Consider the following 27,633-nt stretch of genomic DNA (forward strand, 5'->3'; position numbering starts at 1 on the left):
ACATTTACACTTAGTCGTAAATCTCCGGGACTTGGCGAATTTTATGTCGTTGCCTAGGAGACGAAGATGAAGTAATGGAAAGATGCTGTCAGAAGAGCACATCGATGCTCGGTTAATGCTGACAACAAGCAGCGGACCTGTCATAATTAGTGCCATCAAAACTTTCATGGCTAAAGATGACATATGGTACTGTGTATTGTTTGAAGTTTCATAAGTCAATGATTAAGAAAAAGGGAAATTTATCTACAAACTTAATTGAATTAATTTAGATACGTCATATTTATTTATAAAGATTTATAAATATGACAAGTGAATTTGCTTTTCCCAGGACGATTTTTCTATTTCTAACTTAGTAAAATTAATTGAAAGACTTTTTCTCACTTATTATTAAAATTCGAGAATAAAGTAAAGCAGATATTACAAATGAAATAAATATTCATGGAAATAAACATAAAAGAAAAATAATAATTTATCTGTCTTTTAATTATTTAAAAGGATAAACGTTTTATATAATTATTAAAATTACAAATGGAAAGAGAATTAAAACAATTAAATACTTTCTAATTATTGTTAAAAATCAAATTCGTAGAACGACTATCAATCACTTACTTGACATTAAATTCAATATAATAAGTCAAAGTTTTACCCCTAAAGATATTTGCGGTTTATTTATAATGAAAGGAATTCCAAAGACGTCATGCTCATCAGTAAGTTGCTCGTAATATAATTATTAGGAAGCCACACTTCATTAAAATCGATGTGCTATAAGACAAGATTCGGTTGATTGTATAATCAAGACACGAAGGACAGAAAGTAATGGAACTCCTCATAATTCCAACAAACTTTACCTTTAATTATATTTACTCTTTAAAATTTTGTTTTAAAATATTCTTAAGTTTTATTTTAATATTTTCGATTACAAATATTTATTTAGCTTAATATAAGAAATTAAATATTTGTTCACAATAAACTTAATTAATTTAATAAATCACTTAAGAGAAATTCATTTATCTTTGAAATTTTATTGTTTCTTCCTTATTAAATATTTAATAAATGCAATAAGAATGTATAAATATATATGAAAGTCGAAGATTCATATATTATATTTACAAAAAACTGTGTTACTTTAAATAGATAAAAATTGTATTTTTTAAATTTGATATTTTCAATTTGATTTTTTTAAAAATATTTTTCAAGATTGGCATTCTATATCTGAAATAACTTATATAAAGTTATTTATAGAGTGAAGTTTTCTGTTGTTAAATTAATTTTACTTAATATTTTCAATATTTTTATTAATAAAATGTTGGCAAATTTTACATAAAAATATTACATATTTCATTTTTATATTAAATAAGTCGAAATAACTAAATTATAATGCTTTGTATTATGTTTCAGTGCGATTAAATACACTTAATATCAGTGATGTATTGAAAATATACATATCCGATAGACATTATACGAATTTGTTTTTGATATTGCGTGAAGTATTCGGTTATCCATCATTCATTTTTCGAGTCAATTCAGATATTTCCGCTGTGAAATGATTAATGAGACAAAAGAAATCTTATTGAAGTATTCAAAATTCTTCATAAACTGATTTTCCATCAAAATATTCAATAAACTTTTCTTATTTTTATACAGTAATGCGAAGAAAGGAGAATTTAATTTCGTCAGTTCTTTATTTTGCTGAATGGATATTGAACCTCTTCTAAGAAGCTTCCATGTTATATCCAACTAAAGAAACGTTTTAATAACTTCAAAAGAAATGTTTTAATATGCAAAATATTTTCGTTTTGTATTTATTCGACGCCTGTTGCACTAAACTACTTTTAATAACTGGCACAAACCTATTAATATTCACTTTTCAAACCAGCTGGATGAAAATTTCTTTCCTGAATTTTTGAAATACCATCTGGTCGACATATGAGACCAGTTACCTGTCAGTGAATGATGGAAAGTTGTTTTTCAACCCAGTTGATTGTATGACTCTTGCAACTTCGATCGATCTTTAGATTATGAGCCATGTAATCTGCCTTAACTCAATGGTTAAGGGGGTAAAAAAAAGCGCATTTAAAATTTGCTTATGCACCGGCTACTGATAGAAAGACGATTAATAACGACATCTTGTTTACATGTAGAAAATAGGGACGATCATCATTAGTCTGATAGCTTCTGCTTTAGCAATTTTTTAACCGATAAAGTTGATTTGTTTAACTAAATGCTACCGAGCTTTGAACATATTTCTATGAAGATGAATGATTACGGATTGCCCGTCAAGAAAACATGTGGAATATAAGATATACAAACCATTGTAAAAATTGAGAAATGCCTCAATTTTCTGTTTATACCATAAATTATATATTTTGATAAACAAGATCATAAAGCAAGAAAAATGTATATAAATTTTTAGAATTTAAGCTGTTATTTATTTAACTGTCAACATTTTCAAATGTAATGTCTTGTCTAATGTTAAAATTGTTCAATGTATTCATTTCGTTGATTTTAATTCGAGTTGAAAAATGCTAATAAAGAAAATCGCGGGTTTATTTTTAATTAAATAATATAGAAATTTTGATTAATTAATAGATAATAATCCGAAAAAATTGAACAGGACAAGTAAAAAAGGGAAGACATTTATAATCAAGATAGCGAAGAAAAAATAATAACATATAAAGAAGGAATAATATGTCGAATTCTTTAAATTTTTATAAAATCGGTTCTTATCGATTTGAAATTCTTCAAGATGTCTGCTTAATTTGAAAATATCTGTGTTGTGAACGATCTAGACGACGTAGATGATATTTATCGTCTTACAACGCTATCAATCTTTAACAACTTTTTGTTTCTTGTTACTGCCTATCATCCATAGCTGGTTTATCTCGAGATTAATCACTAAAAGCGTTGCTATCTCCTCCTATTTTCTGTACATACTGTCGCTAATTTATTCTCTCCTTTCACTAAGTAGTGTCAAGGCAATGGAATTAAAATTAGTCTCATGTAGAAAGATGCTATTGTGAAACAATCTTCACTTAAAGAAAAACTTCGAGATAAACATGGAAACTGAAGATTGTAATCCTACTGAAGTAAATCCTATCATTAATTTTGTGCCAGCGATGTGTAGACAATGTGTTAACAATCATCTTCATAAGATAAATTTGCCGAAAACAAAGTTTCGGTACTAATTAGTGGATAAGTATTTTCACTATCTCAAGTGTTTCCTCAAGAAATGAGTCTTTCTCTTCGATTTTTCTTTTATTACTGTTTCATCTACTGCCGAGATCTATATTTGTTCTTTGACAAAAAAGTATTTCTGAAAAGTGTTATCAAAGAACCACCTAAACACATAAACCTCTAAACAGAATCGAAACTATCTCCAAAAGTAATAACGGAAGTTGAACGAGATAACCATCCAAGCGAAAGAAATATATGAAAGTTATGATATTATATCTACGGAAGAGGAGGAGAGAATAATTAAAATTTCTGCTTCAAATAATTACAATGACTCTGAAGAAATTTAAGGATAAATTGCAATTAATTTTTAAATAATTTCGAATACTTTTCTATACAAGCATAATTAATTTTTCAGATGATTTGAGTTGTAAAAATTGCAAAAATATTACTTTGAAATTAACCATTAAATTATTAATGAATATATTTTTTTAGCAATAATATTAATAAAAATAGCGAAAATAATTAAATAATTTTTTATATTAATATTAATAAACATTAATTAATTTTAGGTAATTCATCTCGAGAGAAGATAACATATTAAAATGTTGAAAACATTGGTTCAATTCGAAAGAGAAAAACTTTTATTTATTTTTCAATCAAATAACAAATCAAATATAAGAAGAAAACGAAATTTTTTTTTGATTTGGAGAGGATTATTTTATATCAAGAGTAAGTTTAAATCCCCGTCACATCCACTAACGACTGAAACAAGTTTGCTTCTTTCTGAATTGACGTTATATTTCTATATTGTTCTACGTCACATGGACGTTGTGACGTTTCCTTTTCTAACATAGAGTAAATATTGGCTCCTCCACCCTGTCCAATGCAAGATTTGGCGTCCGGGGTTGAGAAAATTGATTTTACTGTTATTGCCATGTCAGGTGTTGGACCAAGCGAGATTTACTATCGTAATTCTTCTTGACTGTCACGTGTTGACCAGAAATGTCTTTGTTTCTTAGAACTACCATAGAAATATCCGAGGCCTGGATAGTCAGAAAATCAGTAAATAAAGTTTAATACTGACTATGTATGTAATAGGTTTCTTCAGCTTCTTTATGAGTTGTCCGAATTTCAAATCTAACACTGCACCCCATTTTCTCGCGGGAATTTGGAGAGAGAAAAAAAATAAATGCGAGAGAACTAGACAAGAGGAAGTGAAGGACACAAGAGAATAGAAGGCTTAACGAACTCTGGATGATTGATTTCTTTTCGATTCACTCCCATCTTGCTCTCTGATGAAATAATGCTAGAAGCACACTTGGTATACAGATGAAGGCGTCTTATCTCCCGATGGTAGTCCTGACAAAACTCCGATTGACTTAACACGTTTTTTCCCTCTGGATGTGAAATTTCTTTCTCGACTGTAAATTTGATATATAAGAAGAATGTTGATAGCGAAACTAACGGTTCTCTAGTTTCCGATAAACCATTTAATCACACTTAATCTCTCTTATATTCAAAAATAAAGCTGAGTTATATTAGATGTCGCAATTGCATCAACGTACCAGTTTATCTTACATTACTATCATTAACCGAATTAAAATTTTAAAAAAGGATGTTTAATTTCTTTAATTAAACAGATATTTAAGTAATTGAATTAATTTTATTTAATAAAATTCTTTGTTTCTTTTGTAATATTCTTTATTGGAATTATAACGATTACGAAAAGTTGTAAAAGAAAAAAAAATTTACAGCGAAGGATGAAATGTTGTTTATAGAATTTTAGTATAATAAAAATGATATAAAATACAATCGAATAAGTTTTAAGGCAGGTTTTATTTTTATAATCTAAAATGAATGAAGTTTTCTGATAAAACCCATCGGAGATAAGTATACAAAAGACGTCTTTTAAATCCAGATTTCATTAAAGAAGGATCAACATATTCATGAATTGTATCGAATAACTTTTCGCTGTGTAAAATATTGACAAAAACTTTAAAAAATATAATAAGTCTTGGTAGATTTTAATTATACTTCAAAGGCCAAAGATCAATTTATACAAAAATTCTCGTGCCGTGTTTAACGGGAAGAAAATGAAATTAATCATTATCAATTATGAGTTTATTTTAATAATCCTTGTTTGCGGTTTTGTCGAATTTCCGATTTTGTTATAGATTATGACTTAAGATTCTATCAAAATAAATGAAATGTAATGATGTATTTAGGTTAAAAACATTGATTAAACGTTGAACAAATTCCCAGGTGAAAATGCCAAGTTAAACGAGAAAAGTAAAATTTCATTAGTTGATTGCAGTCATTCCAAAACAATTTTCTTGCTTCCACAAACTCAAATTCCACAAGAGAATTAAAGCCATTTTTTATAACGTGGCAAAACTATGAAAACTTCAACAATATTTCTACTATCACCAGTTTAATTCAGAAAAACAGTTTTGCAGGGAGAAAGGAACTTGTAGAAGTCATTGGTCTCCTTCAAACCGCACATTAATGTTACTAACTTCAAGAACCTGTTAGGAGACTCTAGGGATTTAGCACACATTTGGGACTCGCTACAATTCCCTATCATCTGTCAAACCTAACGAGGACCTAAAAACAGACATTGTGTGGATACTTCGGAATTTCAATTTTTTTCATATTCTTGTCACCTGACAGATTTCATAAGTTCATTTAATTCTGAGTGGTTTACGATGAAGCTAATAAAGTTTAGTTGACTTTTTTTTTACTGTTTCTAAGTTATATATAGGCCTATATAGCAATTGAATAGTTGTGTAGTTTCGAATTAAAAATAAAAAAGAAAAGCGAAACATTTTGTTCAGTTTACTAACCGAGAAATGGCTTTTAGGCAAGTTGTTTCTAACAAATTTTACGAATTATCTTTAACGTTATGAAAAATATAATTAATTAGAAGAAGGGAAGAGTCTAGAGTTACAACTGGAAATCTATAATATAAAAATTTACAATTTTCTACGAAAATGTAATATATTTTAATCGATAATTTATGAATTCATCTACTTAATTTATTTTAAAGTTTACGATTTGATTAGTAAAATCAGAATTAATCAAGTTTTGATGTTTAAGTGCGCTAGAGGGTTTGCAATCGGTCAAGTGATCTGTCGTCCATTTACCGAGTGAGGACGTAGACATAAATTTGGCAACCGTGAAAAGCTTTGCCACCTCTAGGGTGTTATAAAGAGCCGGAAGGTAGTTGATCCACACCCGTTTTAGTCACGTGGGAATTTAGCACAAACCCTCGCGGAATATTTACAATCAACTGCAGATAATATTTCACATCTGCTCTAGATATTCTATTAATTATAATATACCGTGAGGATTCATTTTCCCATTTTGGGAATTACGCATGAAAAATTAAAAATAATAAATCCTTAAAGTAAAATATAAAATTAACTAGTTAAAATAATAATTTATTTAAATTTTTATAGCGGCTCAATATATCATAAATTTAATTTATTATAAAATATGATAATAAATTTTTTTAATTATGAATTATTTACGCTGTATTATCTCTATTTAGTTTTATTTTAATGAAGTCTCGATGTTAGATTTAGAGCCAAGTTTAAAACTGCTCTCCGAAGACCAGTTGGTTTGTAAGTTAGTGAAACAAATTGAAATTTGCCAAAGGGTAAATGCAATTCCACCGAAATTAACCAGTGTAATTAAAAGACTTGGGTAATGTGGACCGAAACAATCTAATTGCTAATTTACAATTACTTGAAAAGCAAATTAAAACGACAATAAGAGAAAAATTTGTAAAGAAACTAAGCCAATATTAACGATACTTTTTTTTGAAACATTTAAATTAAAACAGAGAAACAATTAATTGTTTACACACGATTAAGAAATTACGCGTTAACTTGTTAATATTTTATATATTTTAAAAGGTAGTAAAATATCAAAGAAAGGAAGTACTGTACTTCTTCTCGAATTTGACTTTGTAAAAAAATAAATGTTCAATCGATAATTAAAGGATGGAGCTAAAACTGATGACGAACATCTGCTTACATGATGCGAAAAATGAAAACAAAGTATAAATAATGATTCCTTACTTTTGGTCACGTAAAATGAACTGTGACTTACCAATACGTTGATGACCCTCATATATCAACCGTTATATCAACATCTAGAAAATTTATTTTTCCCTATTGAGATTACAAAAATTAATTAAAATGTATAATGAACGTAAGGGTTAAATTGTTTAACAAGATTAAGAAAAAATAATATATAATGTAATTATTTTTTTCAATTTATTTTTGAATTTTATGTTACAATTATAATGTAGATTGGTATCTAAAAATTGGTAATACTTTTTAAGTAATTTATATACGAAAAATAATTAATTTCTGTGTTAGAAAATTTTTTTTAAAGATGGTAAATGTAACAGTAAACTTCTTTTTGAGTTACCACATAGATTTTTTTTTTTTAGTTATTCCTGTCATGAAAGTGGTAAAAAATGGATAAAAAATGGAATGGTTGTAAACGTCAATACGACTTTATTTTCAATAAAGTTGTAACACATTTATTATATATCTCGGTCTTTCTTTCATTTCACGTAATAATAATTGTTATCGTAAAATATTAGAAGCCGGGAATAGTTTCTTGTCCCAGAAGAGTTTATGAAATGCAACATATCTTGGCAACAGTTCGCTTTCTAGTAATTGTTCCGTTTTCTACAGAAATCCTCCAAGAGATTCTCTGTCATCGTTCAACCTAGCGGGAGCAGTAGTAATTACTTTCCAGTCTCGGTCCAGTAACGCCAGGTATCGCGAGAGGAACTTAACTAATTTATTTCCCAACAGACGTTTCGAGATGACTGTTGGTGGACATGCTGATTGACTTTCAACTGTGCCAACAAACAATCAAGGAAAGCTACCTTTGGCTCTGATTACTTACTCTCATTCTATATGATTTACTGAAAGTAAAAAAAAAAAGAAAATGAAGATGGTGTACTTCTGTGATTTATATACATAAGTTTTCTTCTCTAAAACTATTTTCAATTTACGAATTGGTTGAGAAACGCTTCTTAAAACAGCAGGGTTCTAATTTTAATTCAATTAAATATAGAAGCCGTAAACTATTTTCTGTTAGAAAATAAAGAATTAGAAATTAATAATTAAACAAGAAATTGCAAAATTATTAGTTAAATGGGGAGATAAGAATCATTAGTTAGAGTACACTTATTAACTGGATATTACTAACTACTGATTAGTGGAAACAGGGGAGTAAACGGAGGATTACAAACTATTGGTTAAATAGGAAAATCGCAACCCACTAATTGGAAACTCTTGTTAAATGGTTTCCTACATTGATTCATTTTAAACAATGAGTCATAAAATAGTAGTTAAATTGGGGACAAGGAGCCACCAGTTAGAAAATAATAGTTTAAACAGAATGTCACACATCTAAGTTAATCACAGCCTACTAGTGTCGTAGAAAATGGATTTTCAAAGTAAATTTGTTGGTAAATACAGATTTAAACGGTAGAAAAAGTTTCTTAATGCATTTTTATGGCGTTGAGTGGTAAAATTGAGTACAACATTGATCAATAACTAATAAGTAGTGCTAATAAGGCGGTTAATTTATTCAGACTACAGTATTTTTTTTCTGTTTAAACAAAGCCACTATATCATTCTTCATTTCGCATATTCAAGTGTATGCACATATTCTGTCAGAATTGTGCACGCTAACGTTATTCCTCAGTCTGATGCCGTGTTTATTAGTGTGTCTATCAATCACCACTGACATCGACAGCTGACTAAGTTGCTACGTAGAATGTCATGTGATCTCCCCGGACGGATCACATATATACATGCCAATCACGGAATATCATTTATATAAAGGTTATAAATGTTCTCTGAATTAAGTTCAACACTTATTAACTGAATTAAATAAATGATTTTCTAACGTCCATTTCGGTTTAAATGATTTTAAATTATTTTTAAATACATTACCGTCCAAACGATTGCTAGTATGAATTTCCTCTCGTATCGTCTTTCAACAAAGACTATTAATTTCGATTAATTCGGTTAAATTATATATATTTTGAGGAGTCAATTAAATTTTAAATAATTATCTTTAATACTGTTCGACTCAAAGTTAATTAAATGCGATTGCAAAATATGCCAAGTTTAGTTAGCAATTCTATGGACAATTTGCATTTATTTTCCATTAGTTTTTCTCTCGGTTGTTTAAAACGAGTTTTAGATTTACTAGAGAAACTTTTGGTGATTTAATGGAAAAATATTATGATATACTTTCGCATAAAGAAGTGTCAAGCATGATGAACGGTTTAGTGATAAGGCAGGGAGGTACAGAATTAAAGAACAGGAAATAGAAGGTGCCGGAAACTGTACCTATGATGAGAATGAGTCCGACCCAGTATCTTCGTTCTTTACTATCGCGCTGATGCGTACGTGGAAGTAAAAATATGCCTATATCTGCACACCTTTCATACATGAATGTGAATGGATTTCTGAAGGAATGAAAGCTCAGCTTGTAAAGGAAATAGACTGCCTGTAATGCACTTGTGGATTCCATATAAGAAGACTGATAAGACCATGAAGTTTAAAACCTGCATCTAACCAAATAGGCTCTAAGAAATGCATTGAACAGAGAAAATAACTGTTGTACAGTTGAGGTTTTCGACATTACATTTCATGATAGTAACATTATATTCACGTATATTGGGTCATAGGAGGGTAATATTGCATTTTTTTATATTTATTTTTTTATAAACCGACCATAACCAACATATTGTAAATGCAATTTCATGCACATATTCCAATAGAAAGTTCAGACAGGTGGGTAAAAGTTTTGGACTACAGAACGATTTCCGATAACAACTTCCAGTGATTTATTTTAGGCTTAAGTTTTCTAACGCGGAAACTCTCACGAAAGTCAAGCCATGTGAAAAATCAATCCACTTTTTCTCTGTAAAGGTTTCTTCGCCGCATTTTATGAAAGTAATGCAAAGATGCTACCCAGCGTAGCTTACTTTCAGATCCCATATAACGTTTCTTGAATGATATACGTTAAAGAAAACAATCGTGGATCTCTCTACCTTTAAAATATATCCATTCCAGAATATATTCTTTCAATTCTTATATAAAAATATTCAATAAAAATCGCTCTCGAAAACACTAAAAAAAGGAATATAAAAGCACTAAGGAGACTACTTTACTTCATTATTATGTCGAGTCTATTTTTACATTAAATATTTTTAACTAAACAAATTAATTTTAAAATTTTATGAAGTTTATATGTAATAATGTCATTATAAAGTTTAAAAAAATCCAATTTGTGATTTGTAAGTATATACTTTAGAAAGGGCTAATAATTTTAATGGTTCATAAAATAGTCATAAAAGTGAAAAGTAGCATACGATATTCAACTTTTTTTGAAATTTGTAGTATTATACATAGTTAAACGTCAAAGAAATTTTGATATCGTCTACAATAAATCTTAATATAACGGATAGAATTGTAGAATAAATAGTGTTAGAAATGTAATATAAACTTAAAAGTTTAATGCAAACTATGAGTACTCCATTGAGACAGGCATCACTTCAATCTTGAATACCAAAAGCGTGGTCAATATTTGAACAGAAACGTAAAGTTGGTTCCCTCATAAACCTATAGTTGAAAGCATGTCACCTGGGTTGTTGGGAAGAGTACTTAACCGGACGAAACTTTTCCATTATCGTCTTAGTTGCTGCGGGGTGGGCCTGCTATAAACTAGCTAAATTGGACGAGTACAAACAAAAATGATACAAGAACATCGTCTCCGTCGTCGACGGTTAAATTTCAATCTCGAATTTCACTTAAAATATACATAATTTTAAATATCGATTGTCAAAAAGTAAATTTATAAAACAAATACTTCTTATATAATAATACGTCAATCATTAGATAATTTCCTTCGAAGTCTTATTTAAAATAACTATTTCGTGCAATTCTAGTAATAATTGCAAGTACTAAAGCGTGTAAATCGTAAAGGAACTGGTCTTCTAATGAACTGTAAGCAAAGAAACTATGGCTAGAACCTTAGAGTACCCAGTAATGAAAGGAAACGGAGAAAGCAATAGCGAAGTAGCCAAGACGGGAGAAAGTGCGGTGAGCCAAGTAAAGAAAACAACAGTGAAACATTAATTACTGAGGTACAAAGATCCTTACTGGTGAATGGTACAATGAACAAAGGCACTACAGAACGAGTACCTGACCTCTCTCTCTTCCTCTTTCTCTCTTACTAGAAAGCTTTTCACAGTTAACTAAGAGATATACACAGTGTATGTTCATTCCGTTATATGTTTAACTTACTGAATTAGCTAAGATACTGGATATGTTGTTAGAATTTAACTACTAATTATCTGCTGCACGCTATCACACTTAATATAAGACTAATATATTAAATAACATAACGTTTATTTTGCCCAGAACATTATTATGTAGAGTTTTATAATTAACATCTTCAATAGTTTACTAGTCAAATTTTTTTTGTTTATAAGAAGTTATTTAAAAATAATTAAATTTTAATTGTTGTATAAATCCATTACTAATGAAATGAGGAAAAAGTTTTTATTAGAGAAGTAGTTGCATTAAAACTGAATTTTTTTTATAAATATAAAATAAAAATTAATTATTTTCCTATAAGAACATTAATAGAATTTCTATATCAAACAAGAGTTTCGTACAGTTAATTTTAAACAAAGTTTTAAAAACATAATCTGTTTTTTTACAAGAATAACATTAAAAAATAAATGGAGTGAGAGAGAAAGAGAGAGTGAGAGTGAGAGAGAGAACGTTTTAAGTAGTTTACAAAGTTTAAAATGTATTTACAGTTTAAAGTAGAGACTTTTGTGTCATTAATTTAATGATTTTTATTCATCGAAATGTTAAAAGCAAAGAAAACATCTCGTCTACAATAAAAGGCATCTTTTAGTGAGAATATAGATTTTTATCTTCTATGTTAAACACGAAAAGCCACGAGAAAGAATGGAGGTTACAAGCAACCATCAATATGATCAGAGTTCTAATGAATGTCTAGTACATTTGTCCGTTAACGTATCCAGTTATGACGGTCACAAATCTTAACTTCTCCGTCCTAGTTCCCTTGCGATCTAATCAGCTGCATTAGTGTCGGCATTGTCCACTTTACGGTGTATTGAGTAGGCTGCTGAAATGCCCATAAAACAACCAGATAAGGGCAAGCAAAATTCTGTCCTGTAGCTTCTACGACCCCTTAAGGGAATTCCTCTGTCTTGTCCTTTCTTGCAAAGAACCATTGTTTATTCTCTCTCCTTTATAACTTTGTGCTCGCCATCAAACTTTATAAGCTTTGAATGCTTGAAGGATGCAGCGAATTCCTTTATTGCTGTTTGCTAGAGTGGAAAATTTTCTACTTTTTTCATCTTTGTTGATACTTGATAAGAAAAAGAAACAACCTACTCAAGAAATTTTTATCAGAATNTTTATATATAAACAAAAGCTTAGGACCCTATGCAACTACTAGGGGCTTCGTTTCATTCTTCTAATCAATAAATAAATATGTATATTTATATTTATTGGAAGGATGAAGCGAAGCTCCTAGTAGTACACACAGACACCCACATACACCCACATATATATAAGCTACGCGTGTGTATGTATATTATCCATTATTATTTGATAAAGGAAGGATCTCTTGTATATTGCAGCTTATGGCCAAAATATATTAAAATCCTGTTCTGTTTAATGCGTCTAATTTACATGAAAAGATACAAAAATAAATCGTTGTATATTGTTTGTTATATTATGAAAAAGTTACGTGAACTAAAGATAAAAATAAAATTACCGTAAAGTATACAAAATTGAGTATATGGAATTCTAGACAGCATTAATTTAAAAATAATGTAAAAATATTAAATTCAAAAATAGATCAATAACATCTTTTATAAAAAGATTTATTTCAGATAATACAAAAAAAAAGTTTGGTCAATAAAATACAATTAAGAAGAAAACAGGTTAAATTTATAAAAATGTTGTTCAAAGAGATTTGTTGTAAAAAGTAGAAATTTAGTTCTGCCATTAAAAAGAAGAAAAGAAAAAAAAAATCATTTTTCGAAACCAGAATTACAATGTCAAACAACAAGGAAAATAATTAAGTGTCGAAATGTGAAAAAAAATTGTTTTTTTTTGCATTTTACTTCTATAGACAAAACATCTCTAGAATTTTATATTTAAAAAAAAAATCTGATTAAGTAGCTACGTTAGAGAAAAAGGAGGATTTTAAATGAAGTGGGAAACATTTAATCAACTTGTTTGTTTTGAATATATCATCAAAATGACGTAGATATTTAGTTCTTTTCTCGAAAACATTAAAGTAGTTGCGCATTTGTCTATCGGAATCAAGTACAGCTTTAACGTGACATCATTAAAGTCGAACGTGTGCAATTGAAGATGAATCACCATGATTTGGATGGAAATAATTGCAGCACTACAGAAATAAATATTAAATAACAGAAATATCTGATCGTTCTTTTAATAATAGTGAAAAATTACCTTTAACTCTTTTCTACAGTATAGGGTTTCTCAATTATGTAAGATTTTTACATTTTGCTCACGTATAAAGTAGTAGTTGAAGTAACTTGATCCTGTAGGTAGGCGATTCGCCGAGAGAAAAGTGTTCTGCTTAGTTTTTCTTCTTTTGCACTTTATAGAACATCGTTTTTCCAGAAAAACCACTCGCTAGAAAGAGATTAAGTTGCATTCTCTATTTTACTTTCGATGTGAAAAGAATGTGAAATTTTAATATAAGAAATATTGACGTAGAAAGAAAAATCCTATATTTTACACCATAAATTATAAAGATTAAATGTCTAAAAATTCTTCCATATTCTCAAAACATTTTATATTTATTATTATATTGTATTTAATAATAGAATTTGATTAAAAACATCTTCGATTACTTAAGTAAAAAAAACTCTATTATCAAATTTCCTAAGTGCATTAACACAAATTAAAAATTGACTTGAATGGGTGGAGGTTAGATAATAACGTCCTTTAATACGATATTCCTAATATCTATCAAGTAAACATCATCTAGATCCTAAAAATTTACTTTTTCAGCATCTAATATTTTAATTAATTCTATAAAGGTGATTATAGAAATCAGTAAAAATGTCAAAAAAGTTGTTTTTTTTAAATCGAAGTTTTAAAATTCTTGAATACAAATAACAATAGAAGTGAATAGTTGGTGGTTATGTAATAGTATTATTTTACTTTTTAATGTTATCCTTCTAATTACTGTAAAGGAGACATTGTCTGAGTTTCTGTATAGACAGAGAGTGGCTAGCCGCTGATAGAGCTCTTATCACAGGGGAATACCTTGTAATGGGGATTAATTTAATCCGTCACATAGCGGGAGGAGACATTAAACTACTCTTAATTAGGCTTAGCTAGCAGCTAGCCTTCTATTAAAACTTGTGCTGATTTGCATGAAGCGGGTTATTTAGAGTTGCACTGACAACTTTTCCCATGCAACTGTTCAGATTGATGTAAAAATGCAGCAAACTTTACATACTTAGATACTTGGATGCTTTAAATACAGTTTTTAATAGCTTCACACTTAAAAGATTCTCTTAGATAAAAATAAAAATGTAAATTTATGATAAAATTTTGTTTGTATGTAGTAATTCATTCATACAAGCTTATAATAATGCTATTAAAACTTATAAAAAGAATTCAGTGATTAGTTTTGAATATTGAATAAAATTTAAATAACGAAATAAGTTCTTTTTTTGAAAAAAATTCTTTAATTATAAATATTAATTAAGAATAATTTTCAAATCTTGATATGTCATTATTAATTATAAATAATTAGAATTCAAGAAAGAAAAAATAAAATTAAAATTTATTCAACAGAAGTGAGAAAACTTTAATAAAGTTTACTTAATGAAGATAATATAATTAACAAATATTTCGAAGAGTAAATGAAAATTAAAACAATATATGTCGTCAATTAGTGAATAGAGAGTGTCTATTGCAAATTGAATAATCAGAAGCATTTAATATTCCTTATGTAAGGCACATAAAAACCTCTCAAAGGAACCGTAATGAAATTTTCCTTAATCATCCCTATTTATTCTCCAAGGAAACTATCAATGTAAGCCTATAGCAATAATAAAAACTTCTAGGAGTATGAATTATATATAAAGACAATCATTATGAAAACACTTCTTCGATATAAAATTGCACAAATATCGCCTCCATTTTCCAATTAGAATAAATATAGTGATTAATTTTTCTTTTTTTTTTTTCTTAAATGGTTAATAAATAGAAAGAGAATGTAATTTTTATTTTATTTAAAAACAAAAGTAAACAAAATGCTTTGTCAAATATTTATCATATAAATATTTCTGTATTTTTAAAAATCTTTCTAGTCAAAAACTGTTCATGGCTTTTCGAGTTAGAAAAAATCTACTCTTTCAACTTGTCAAAATTGATTATCTGCAGCGAATTATCGATTTTTACTTCAATAAAGCTTACTCGTAGCTGATGCTAAAGATTCAGAAATATTAAAAAATATTATATAAAAAAAAAATATTTCTACATAAATTATAAATTTATAATATAAAAAAAGTAATAATAAAGTAAATATAAAGTAGCAAATCGAGCAGAAAGATATTTCTTGTTGACCTTAACATTAATGTGTTGACATTTCAGGATCTTAAAAAGGCTTTTATTCTTATAAACTAATTTTTAAAAATTACACATTTGTAACTAAATCATAGAAATTTATAAAATAAATATTATAACTTATTCATTGAATACATTTTACGATCTGTTTACTTCAGTTATATTTAATTTCATGCAACGAGTGTTGTGAATAATGTCTTTGACACCATATTTGGACGTTTTGTTTATGGCACAAAATAAAATATAAAAAAAATTCAAGTAATTTTTCATAAATACTTTTCCTTTTCATATTTTACTCTGCACATTTTCTATGAGGAAATAATGTGAGAAGTTTGATTTTTAATAGTCACGCTATCGATACCTTTTATATTTCATTTCTATAGAAATTGCGTGAGTTAAAGTTATATATAAATATATCAACTGTAAAATATATATAAAAAGATATTTTACAGTATGTTTTAAACACGTTTTATTATATATAATATAGGAAATTTAATTAAAATATTTAAAATGAAAAATACGTAATTAATCGTTTATTTTTATTTATTTGAATATAATTTATAACCCTTATACTCGTTCTAATATATAATTATTTATTAATTTATTACATTAATTATCTTTTAATAACTTTTTAAATAATTTAAACACACTTAAAATTCCATTATATATGTACAGTACATTTTATGGCAATTTTAATATTAATTTTACATTTTTTAAAGCAAACATTCAAGTAAAATATAAATAATTTTAAATGTAAAAAAAAAGTTTAATCAGTTCGATTTAATTAATAGCATAATTATTTTTATTACTTCGATTATTATCGATTTTTCTTTATTTTATGTACAAGTATTATCTTATGATTAATTAACCCAAGATTATTCGTTTTAATCAATAAGCTTAATCAAGATAATTAAAAGTGTTATACGCTGATAAACTAAGATCAAAATATTTTTATATCGAAAAGTTTTAATGCAGATATTTAAATTTTTATTTTTAATGCAAAACAAAAGATTAAGTCTGACACTAAACCTTAGAATAAACAAGGAGGTAAAATTAGCTTCTTTGGTAAAGAAAAGTAAATTTACCTCAAGGAGAAAAGAGGAAAAATATGAGGAGAAAAGAAAGAAAAATATCAGTAAATAACTTATTAAATAAACAACTTTTTAAAAAATTATTTTAAAAAAAATATATATATTGTTTATTTTTATATAATTAAATTTCAGATAATTATTTTAAAGTATATTTATTAATTATTATAGCAATTATTGATTTATTTACTTTTCTTATTGTGTTTTTTTTATCTAATAATTGCTATATGTTTGCATTGTTAAAAAATAAAATTGATTTAATATCTGCTTGAATATTTTGTATTTTATTAGAATAATTTTAAAAAATGGCACATATAAATGATAAAATATAACGAGAATGGAAGAGTTTAAAAAAAAATGTAATTTTATATTAAATTTTTTTAAAATAAAAAGAAAATGTGTTTTTATGAAAATTCTTTTTAAATATTAAATAGTTATGTATATATATTGATAAAAATTAAATTATAATAATAATTAATTCAAAGTAAAACTTTTTATATCATAAGCTTAAGGCCTTTTTTACGGTCCATTTTGTAAATTAATTAATATAAAACGCCCGTTTGTCTGTATGTCAGAATCTATTTAATGCAAAAATAATTTTCACCAGAACTTTGAAGTAGTTTAACGTTCCGAGCCCCGAAGCAAATACGATGATGGCAATTTGATTCTTTTTTTTTAGTTTCAAATTTTAACAAAAACTAATGTATAAATACGAAATTTAGGGTTATTTTGATGAAAATTACGGTTAATTTGTGGCTAGTCCCCTAAGGGTAAATGGGAGTACTTACTAAGAGGGGATGGACGATTATTTAATTATTTTGTCTGATCAAAACTACAAAAATTCAACTCTAGACATAATAGATTTTTGCCTTGTTAAAAAAAGAGAAAAAATTGATTAAAAAATATATAAAAATTATAAAAGAATTAATTGTATAGTATTTGAAAAATATTAGAATGCAATTTTTTTTATGTTTTTAACATTCTTGAAATGTTACAATCAATTCTTCTGTGAATGTAAGGACAGTTATAAATTAATTAAATAATTTAAAAACCCTTATAAATTGATTAAAGCATTAAAAAATATAAGAATTTATTTTAAAAAATTAAGTTTTAAGTTTTTAAAACGGAAACTGAATATATATTTCTATATTTATTGCATTAAAGTATTAAAGTGATGAGAATGGAAGAAGGGAAGAGTCTAGAGTTACAACTGGAAATCTATAATATAAAAATTTACAATTTTCTACGAAAATGTAATATATTTTAATCGATAATTTATGAATTCATCTACTTAATTTATTTTAAAGTTTACGATTTGATTAGTAAAATCAGAATTAATCAAGTTTTGATGTTTAAGTGCGCTAGAGGGTTTGCAATCGGTCAAGTGATCTGTCGTCCATTTACCGAGTGAGGACGTAGACATAAATTTGGCAACCGTGAAAAGCTTTGCCACCTCTAGGGTGTTATAAAGAGCCGGAAGGTAGTTGATCCACACCCGTTTTAGTCACGTGGGAATTTAGCACAAACCCTCGCGGAATATTTACAATCAACTGCAGATAATATTTCACATCTGCTCTAGATATTCTATTAATTATAATATACCGTGAGGATTCATTTTCCCATTTTGGGAATTACGCATGAAAAATTAAAAATAATAAATCCTTAAAGTAAAATATAAAATTAACTAGTTAAAATAATAATTTATTTAAATTTTTATAGCGGCTCAATATATCATAAATTTAATTTATTATAAAATATGATAATAAATTTTTTTAATTATGAATTATTTACGCTGTATTATCTCTATTTAGTTTTATTTTAATGAAGTCTCGATGTTAGATTTAGAGCCAAGTTTAAAACTGCTCTCCGAAGACCAGTTGGTTTGTAAGTTAGTGAAACAAATTGAAATTTGCCAAAGGGTAAATGCAATTCCACCGAAATTAACCAGTGTAATTAAAAGACTTGGGTAATGTGGACCGAAACAATCTAATTGCTAATTTACAATTACTTGAAAAGCAAATTAAAACGACAATAAGAGAAAAATTTGTAAAGAAACTAAGCCAATATTAACGATACTTTTTTTTGAAACATTTNTATATATATATATTGATAAAAATTAAATTATAATAATAATTAATTCAAAGTAAAACTTTTTATATCATAAGCTTAAGGCCTTTTTTACGGTCCATTTTGTAAATTAATTAATATAAAACGCCCGTTTGTCTGTATGTCAGAATCTATTTAATGCAAAAATAATTTTCACCAGAACTTTGAAGTAGTTTAACGTTCCGAGCCCCGAAGCAAATACGATGATGGCAATTTGATTCTTTTTTTTTAGTTTCAAATTTTAACAAAAACTAATGTATAAATACGAAATTTAGGGTTATTTTGATGAAAATTACGGTTAATTTGTGGCTAGTCCCCTAAGGGTAAATGGGAGTACTTACTAAGAGGGGATGGACGATTATTTAATTATTTTGTCTGATCAAAACTACAAAAATTCAACTCTAGACATAATAGATTTTTGCCTTGTTAAAAAAAGAGAAAAAATTGATTAAAAAATATATAAAAATTATAAAAGAATTAATTGTATAGTATTTGAAAAATATTAGAATGCAATTTTTTTTATGTTTTTAACATTCTTGAAATGTTACAATCAATTCTTCTGTGAATGTAAGGACAGTTATAAATTAATTAAATAATTTAAAAACCCTTATAAATTGATTAAAGCATTAAAAAATATAAGAATTTATTTTAAAAAATTAAGTTTTAAGTTTTTAAAACGGAAACTGAATATATATTTCTATATTTATTGCATTAAAGTATTAAAGTGATGAGAATGGAAGAAGGGAAGAGTCTAGAGTTACAACTGGAAATCTATAATATAAAAATTTACAATTTTCTACGAAAATGTAATATATTTTAATCGATAATTTATGAATTCATCTACTTAATTTATTTTAAAGTTTACGATTTGATTAGTAAAATCAGAATTAATCAAGTTTTGATGTTTAAGTGCGCTAGAGGGTTTGCAATCGGTCAAGTGATCTGTCGTCCATTTACCGAGTGAGGACGTAGACATAAATTTGGCAACCGTGAAAAGCTTTGCCACCTCTAGGGTGTTATAAAGAGCCGGAAGGTAGTTGATCCACACCCGTTTTAGTCACGTGGGAATTTAGCACAAACCCTCGCGGAATATTTACAATCAACTGCAGATAATATTTCACATCTGCTCTAGATATTCTATTAATTATAATATACCGTGAGGATTCATTTTCCCATTTTGGGAATTACGCATGAAAAATTAAAAATAATAAATCCTTAAAGTAAAATATAAAATTAACTAGTTAAAATAATAATTTATTTAAATTTTTATAGCGGCTCAATATATCATAAATTTAATTTATTATAAAATATGATAATAAATTTTTTTAATTATGAATTATTTACGCTGTATTATCTCTATTTAGTTTTATTTTAATGAAGTCTCGATGTTAGATTTAGAGCCAAGTTTAAAACTGCTCTCCGAAGACCAGTTGGTTTGTAAGTTAGTGAAACAAATTGAAATTTGCCAAAGGGTAAATGCAATTCCACCGAAATTAACCAGTGTAATTAAAAGACTTGGGTAATGTGGACCGAAACAATCTAATTGCTAATTTACAATTACTTGAAAAGCAAATTAAAACGACAATAAGAGAAAAATTTGTAAAGAAACTAAGCCAATATTAACGATACTTTTTTTTGAAACATTTAAATTAAAACAGAGAAACAATTAATTGTTTACACACGATTAAGAAATTACGCGTTAACTTGTTAATATTTTATATATTTTAAAAGGTAGTAAAATATCAAAGAAAGGAAGTACTGTACTTCTTCTCGAATTTGACTTTGTAAAAAAATAAATGTTCAATCGATAATTAAAGGATGGAGCTAAAACTGATGACGAACATCTGCTTACATGATGCGAAAAATGAAAACAAAGTATAAATAATGATTCCTTACTTTTGGTCACGTAAAATGAACTGTGACTTACCAATACGTTGATGACCCTCATATATCAACCGTTATATCAACATCTAGAAAATTTATTTTTCCCTATTGAGATTACAAAAATTAATTAAAATGTATAATGAACGTAAGGGTTAAATTGTTTAACAAGATTAAGAAAAAATAATATATAATGTAATTATTTTTTTTCAATTTATTTTTGAATTTTATGTTACAATTATAATGTAGATTGGTATCTAAAAATTGGTAATACTTTTTAAGTAATTTATATACGAAAAATAATTAATTTCTGTGTTAGAAAATTTTTTTAAAGATGGTAAATGTAACAGTAAACTTCTTTTTGAGTTACCACATAGATTTTTTTTTTTTAGTTATTCCTGTCATGAAAGTGGTAAAAAATGGATAAAAAATGGAATGGTTGTAAACGTCAATACGACTTTATTTTCAATAAAGTTGTAACACATTTATTATATATCTCGGTCTTTCTTTCATTTCACGTAATAATAATTGTTATCGTAAAATATTAGAAGCCGGGAATAGTTTCTTGTCCCAGAAGAGTTTATGAAATGCAACATATCTTGGCAACAGTTCGCTTTCTAGTAATTGTTCCGTTTTCTACAGAAATCCTCCAAGAGATTCTCTGTCATCGTTCAACCTAGCGGGAGCAGTAGTAATTACTTTCCAGTCTCGGTCCAGTAACGCCAGGTATCGCGAGAGGAACTTAACTAATTTATTTCCCAACAGACGTTTCGAGATGACTGTTGGTGGACATGCTGATTGACTTTCAACTGTGCCAACAAACAATCAAGGAAAGCTACCTTTGGCTCTGATTACTTACTCTCATTCTATATGATTTACTGAAAGTAAAAAAAAAAAGAAAATGAAGATGGTGTACTTCTGTGATTTATATACATAAGTTTTCTTCTCTAAAACTATTTTCAATTTACGAATTGGTTGAGAAACGCGTCTTAAAACAGCAGGGTTCTAATTTTAATTCAATTAAATATAGAAGCCGTAAACTATTTTCTGTTAGAAAATAAAGAATTAGAAATTAATAATTAAACAAGAAATTGCAAAATTATTAGTTAAATGGGGAGATAAGAATCATTAGTTAGAGTACACTTATTAACTGGATATTACTAACTACTGATTAGTGGAAACAGGGGAGTAAACGGAGGATTACAAACTATTGGTTAAATAGGAAAATCGCAACCCACTAATTGGAAACTCTTGTTAAATGGTTTCCTACATTGATTCATTTTAAACAATGAGTCATAAAATAGTAGTTAAATTGGGGACAAGGAGCCACCAGTTAGAAAATAATAGTTTAAACAGAATGTCACACATCTAAGTTAATCACAGCCTACTAGTGTCGTAGAAAATGGATTTTCAAAGTAAATTTGTTGGTAAATACAGATTTAAACGGTAGAAAAAGTTTCTTAATGCATTTTTATGGCGTTGAGTGGTAAAATTGAGTACAACATTGATCAATAACTAATAAGTAGTGCTAATAAGGCGGTTAATTTATTCAGACTACAGTATTTTTTTTCTGTTTAAACAAAGCCACTATATCATTCTTCATTTCGCATATTCAAGTGTATGCACATATTCTGTCAGAATTGTGCACGCTAACGTTATTCCTCAGTCTGATGCCGTGTTTATTAGTGTGTCTATCAATCACCACTGACATCGACAGCTGACTAAGTTGCTACGTAGAATGTCATGTGATCTCCCCGGACGGATCACATATATACATGCCAATCACGGAATATCATTTATATAAAGGTTATAAATGTTCTCTGAATTAAGTTCAACACTTATTAACTGAATTAAATAAATGATTTTCTAACGTCCATTTCGGTTTAAATGATTTTAAATTATTTTTAAATACATTACCGTCCAAACGATTGCTAGTATGAATTTCCTCTCGTATCGTCTTTCAACAAAGACTATTAATTTCGATTAATTCGGTTAAATTATATATATTTTGAGGAGTCAATTAAATTTTAAATAATTATCTTTAATACTGTTCGACTCAAAGTTAATTAAATGCGATTGCAAAATATGCCAAGTTTAGTTAGCAATTCTATGGACAATTTGCATTTATTTTCCATTAGTTTTTCTCTCGGTTGTTTAAAACGAGTTTTAGATTTACTAGAGAAACTTTTGGTGATTTAATGGAAAAATATTATGATATACTTTCGCATAAAGAAGTGTCAAGCATGATGAACGGTTTAGTGATAAGGCAGGGAGGTACAGAATTAAAGAACAGGAAATAGAAGGTGCCGGAAACTGTACCTATGATGAGAATGAGTCCGACCCAGTATCTTCGTTCTTTACTATCGCGCTGATGCGTACGTGGAAGTAAAAATATGCCTATATCTGCACACCTTTCATACATGAATGTGAATGGATTTCTGAAGGAATGAAAGCTCAGCTTGTAAAGGAAATAGACTGCCTGTAATGCACTTGTGGATTCCATATAAGAAGACTGATAAGACCATGAAGTTTAAAACCTGCATCTAACCAAATAGGCTCTAAGAAATGCATTGAACAGAGAAAATAACTGTTGTACAGTTGAGGTTTTCGACATTACATTTTATGATAGTAACATTATATTCACGTATATTGGGTCATAGGAGGGTAATATTGCATTTTTTTATATTTATTTTTTTATAAACCGACCATAACCAACATATTGTAAATGCAATTTCATGCACATATTCCAATAGAAAGTTCAGACAGGTGGGTAAAAGTTTTGGACTACAGAACGATTTCCGATAACAACTTCCAGTGATTTATTTTAGGCTTAAGTTTTCTAACGCGGAAACTCTCACGAAAGTCAAGCCATGTGAAAAATCAATCCACTTTTTCTCTGTAAAGGTTTCTTCGCCGCATTTTATGAAAGTAATGCAAAGATGCTACCCAGCGTAGCTTACTTTCAAGATCCCATATAACGTTTCTTGAATGATATACGTTAAAGAAAACAATCGTGGATCTCTCTACCTTTAAAATATATCCATTCCAGAATATATTCTTTCAATTCTTATATAAAAATATTCAATAAAAATCGCTCTCGAAAACACTAAAAAAAGGAATATAAAAGCACTAAGGAGACTACTTTACTTCATTATTATGTCGAGTCTATTTTTACGTTAAATATTTTTAACTAAACAAATTAATTTTAAAATTTTATGAAGTTTATATGTAATAATGTCATTATAAAGTTTAAAAAAATCCAATTTGTGATTTGTAAGTATATACTTTAGAAAGGGCTAATAATTTTAATGGTTCATAAAATAGTCATAAAAGTGAAAAGTAGCATACGATATTCAACTTTTTTTGAAATTTGTAGTATTATACATAGTTAAACGTCAAAGAAATTTTGATATCGTCTACAATAAATCTTAATATAACGGATAGAATTGTAGAATAAATAGTGTTAGAAATGTAATATAAACTTAAAAGTTTAATGCAAACTATGAGTACTCCATTGAGACAGGCATCACTTCAATCTTGAATACCAAAAGCGTGGTCAATATTTGAACAGAAACGTAAAGTTGGTTCCCTCATAAACCTATAGTTGAAAGCATGTCACCTGGGTTGTTGGGAAGAGTACTTAACCGGACGAAACTTTTCCATTATCGTCTTAGTTGCTGCGGGGTGGGCCTGCTATAAACTAGCTAAATTGGACGAGTACAAACAAAAATGATACAAGAACATCGTCTCCGTCGTCGACGGTTAAATTTCAATCTCGAATTTCACTTAAAATATACATAATTTTAAATATCGATTGTCAAAAAGTAAATTTATAAAACAAATACTTCTTATATAATAATACGTCAATCATTAGATAATTTCCTTCGAAGTCTTATTTAAAATAACTATTTCGTGCAATTCTAGTAATAATTGCAAGTACTAAAGCGTGTAAATCGTAAAGGAACTGGTCTTCTAATGAACTGTAAGCAAAGAAACTATGGCTAGAACCTTAGAGTACCCAGTAATGAAAGGAAACGGAGAAAGCAATAGCGAAGTAGCCAAGACGGGAGAAAGTGCGGTGAGCCAAGTAAAGAAAACAACAGTGAAACATTAATTACTGAGGTACAAAGATCCTTACTGGTGAATGGTACAATGAACAAAGGCACTACAGAACGAGTACCTGACCTCTCTCTCTTCCTCTTTCTCTCTTACTAGAAAGCTTTTCACAGTTAACTAAGAGATATACACAGTGTATGTTCATTCCGTTATATGTTTAACTTACTGAATTAGCTAAGATACTGGATATGTTGTTAGAATTTAACTACTAATTATCTGCTGCACGCTATCACACTTAATATAAGGCTAATATATTAAATAACATAACGTTTATTTTGCCCAGAACATTATTATGTAGAGTTTTATAATTAACATCTTCAATAGTTTACTAGTCAAATTTTTTTTGTTTATAAGAAGTTATTTAAAAATAATTAAATTTTAATTGTTGTATAAATCCATTACTAATGAAATGAGGAAAAAGTTTTTATTAGAGAAGTAGTTGCATTAAAACTGAACTTTTTTTATAAATATAAAATAAAAATTAATTATTTTCCTATAAGAACATTAATAGAATTTCTATATCAAACAAGAGTTTCGTACAGTTAATTTTAAACAAAGTTTTAAAAACATAATCTGTTTTTTTACAAGAATAACATTAAAAAATAAATGGAGTGAGAGAGAAAGAGAGAGTGAGAGTGAGAGAGAGAACGTTTTAAGTAGTTTACAAAGTTTAAAATGTATTTACAGTTTAAAGTAGAGACTTTTGTGTCATTAATTTAATGATTTTTATTCATCGAAATGTTAAAAGCAAAGAAAACATCTCGTCTACAATAAAAGGCATCTTTTAGTGAGAATATAGATTTTTATCTTCTATGTTAAACACGAAAAGCCACGAGAAAGAATGGAGGTTACAAGCAACCATCAATATGATCAGAGTTCTAATGAATGTCTAGTACATTTGTCCGTTAACGTATCCAGTTATGACGGTCACAAATCTTAACTTCTCCGTCCTAGTTCCCTTGCGATCTAATCAGCTGCATTAGTGTCGGCATTGTCCACTTTACGGTGTATTGAGTAGGCTGCTGAAATGCCCATAAAACAACCAGATAAGGGCAAGCAAAATTCTGTCCTGTAGCTTCTACGACCCCTTAAGGGAATTCCTCTGTCTTGTCCTTTCTTGCAAAGAACCATTGTTTATTCTCTCTCCTTTATAACTTTGTGCTCGCCATCAAACTTTATAAGCTTTGAATGCTTGAAGGATGCAGCGAATTCCTTTATTGCTGTTTGCTAGAGTGGAAAATTTTCTACTTTTTTCATCTTTGTTGATACTTGATAAGAAAAAGAAACAACCTACTCAAGAAATTTTTATCAGAATTTATTAAAAATGCATTTTCTTATTTTTTTACTGAATAAAATAACAGGTTTATTATTTAATACTAAATCTTTTGAAATAAACATTTAGATATTTTTTCATCGTTTAACTTTTTATATATACCTCTATGTTATTTATCTAGTTTTAAAAAAAAAGTTAAATTGCTTTAAAGTTGTATTACCTAAAAATAAATATATAGCAGTTGATGCTATTTTTTAAAAAGTAATCCCGATATCTGTACATAAAATTACATTCTGAAATATTTTCTTTATGATATTCAATTTTTTAAATTAGAATCAAGAAAAAAAAATAACGAATAACAAGATTAAATTATTTTATATTTTAAAATAAATTACATTATAATTTTTTATCCTTAAAAAATTAAAGTAGACAAAGAATTTTTTTATTTCTACATATCAAAGTAAAAATATTAGAAAATTATTTCTAATGTAAAAAGATGATTATAATAAAGCTTAATTAATTTTAATTAATGTTTTTTATTTAAATACTAATAAATTTAATTAATTTAGTTTTAAAATTTCTACATTAAAAAGATATTAAGTTTTTATTATAATGTAAATTTTCATACTTCTACTTCATCAGTAGTGAGAAATGCTATTTGCCTGTGGACAGTTAATTGATTGTTTCCAAAATAATTTCAATAAAAAGGATGAAATAAACAAAAACATTAGTAAATTAACATTATAAATTCATCGAAAATATTTATGTAATTAATATTCATTTGAATATAATTAATTAAAGAGAGTAGAAAACCCAAGAGAATTGAAATAAAAAGTCCAGCAACAGATTACAACCAACAAATTTTCGAAGCATTCAGTTTCGAATCTTTCGGCTCCACCCTAGACACTAATTATGCCAAATATAATCAATAGGTAAGGTATATGTTTCTGGCATTTGCCCACGCCCCCCTGACGTGTCATACACCGAAACATGTTTTCGTTTCCAATACAGAAGTCAAATAGATAAGAGTAGAGAATATAGAAGTGTAGTCACGCAGCTATACTGTATCCGACAATATCTAATTTACATATTATATCTACTCGGCTTATTATGCCAATCATAGCAAACTCGTTTTTCAATCTCTTTCTAACTTGTTTTTTGTCACGTAAAATAATAATATAAAAAAGAATAGTAATAATAATAATAATAATCGAAAGAGAGTAGAATAAATTTTAAAATAGGACCTTTAAAGATTGAAGTTAAACTAATGATATAGAAAACGAAGATGCCG

At 27.7% G+C, this 27,633-nt stretch overlaps 1 long non-coding RNA gene across 1 annotated transcript in view; it reads right to left on the reverse strand.

Moving 5' to 3' along the window:
- Nucleotides 1-13,222: 13,222 nt before the first annotated feature.
- Nucleotides 13,223-27,633, reverse strand: part of LOC111629353 — a 53,512-nt gene continuing 39,101 nt past the window's right edge. The window contains exons 2-3 of the long non-coding RNA XR_002757325.1: nt 13,743-13,928; nt 13,223-13,677 (exon numbers count right to left, since the gene is read on the reverse strand). This is a non-coding gene — a long non-coding RNA (uncharacterized LOC111629353). The remainder of the gene's footprint in view (nt 13,678-13,742; nt 13,929-27,633) is intronic.

Source organism: Centruroides sculpturatus, unplaced genomic scaffold (genome assembly GCF_000671375.1).
Source record: "Centruroides sculpturatus isolate CEXI.00-Female unplaced genomic scaffold, Cexi_2.0 scaffold126, whole genome shotgun sequence".
Classification (NCBI taxonomy): Eukaryota; Metazoa; Arthropoda; class Arachnida; order Scorpiones; family Buthidae; genus Centruroides; species Centruroides sculpturatus.